We start from the raw sequence: 1,120 nt of genomic DNA on the forward strand, positions 1-1,120 counted from the left end.
GGCCGGGCTGAGGAGCTGCCCGGGAGCCGCTCCGGGGGCAGCCGGGCCTGGGCTGGGTCCCTTTTAACCAGCAGCAGCAGCAGCAAAGGCGGCTCGAAGTGATCCTGCCTTCTCCTCCCTGTGCCTGGCCTCGGTACGCGGTGCAGGTGCTTTTCGGGCACCGATTCTCCCGAAGCTGTGAGGGAAGCGGCGCCTGGAGGAGCCTGGCTCGGCTTGGCGAGGTTGGGAAGGTGCTCCCGGGTGTTCGGCTTCGGGGGTGGTCTCTGACTCCCTCCCGAAGTTTTCTCTTTACGAGTGTTACCGGCAGGGGCGGAGGGGGGATACAGCAGGTGTTCCCCCCGCTGCCGCTGGAATCAGGAGCGTTAAGGGCACGAAATTCCCTGTAGGCCTCGTGTATCCCTTGGAACCTGCGCTCCGTGGCAGCCGAGGTACCTTCCCAGCTTCTCAGGAGCTCTGCCTCATGAACAAAGACCAAAAAAACCACCATTTGTACGGATGCTGAGGAACTGAAACAACTTACCAGCTGAAGTTTGTGATTAGTGGGAAGTTTAACTATCTTGGATCTTGAACATGGCATTTTTCCTGGTTACACTGCAAATCCTGTTCCAGGAGAGTGGAGCATAGAATGCTGCCTAGGACAGGGTTTGGGTAGAGTTGTCCTCACTCTCCTGAGGCCCACTTCCATGTGCAGTTTGTTCTTCCTTAGGATCCTACAGTGCTTGAATGTTGGCTTCTTTCTTGCTGGGGAAATAGAATATTTAGTGGTGGCCAGCTTTGAGAAGTAAAAATGTAGGTGTAAAAGTAACTTTCAGGAGAGTTCAGAGGCCGGAATAAGTCAGATTATGTTGGTATTACACACCAAATGGTTATTTAAACAGTAGGTTCAACGTAAGACTAAATTATCGATGGTATATGATAGCTTCTTGTTGGAAGAGAAAACTTCAGTTGCTTTGAATGGATTGATAAGTAATCATTGGTTAAACTTGATTGGGATTGGTATGATCATGTAGAAAAAAGTTGCCACATTAAATTTGGTATTTCAAGGAATCCCTGAAATTCCAGTATGAATTGATTTTTACAGGTGTTTTAAGGCAGTTGGGATTGATATAGACAGATATTT

This window comes from Corvus brachyrhynchos, unplaced genomic scaffold (assembly GCF_000691975.1).
Source record: "Corvus brachyrhynchos isolate BGI_N302 unplaced genomic scaffold, ASM69197v1 scaffold69, whole genome shotgun sequence".
Taxonomy (NCBI): domain Eukaryota; kingdom Metazoa; phylum Chordata; class Aves; order Passeriformes; family Corvidae; genus Corvus; species Corvus brachyrhynchos.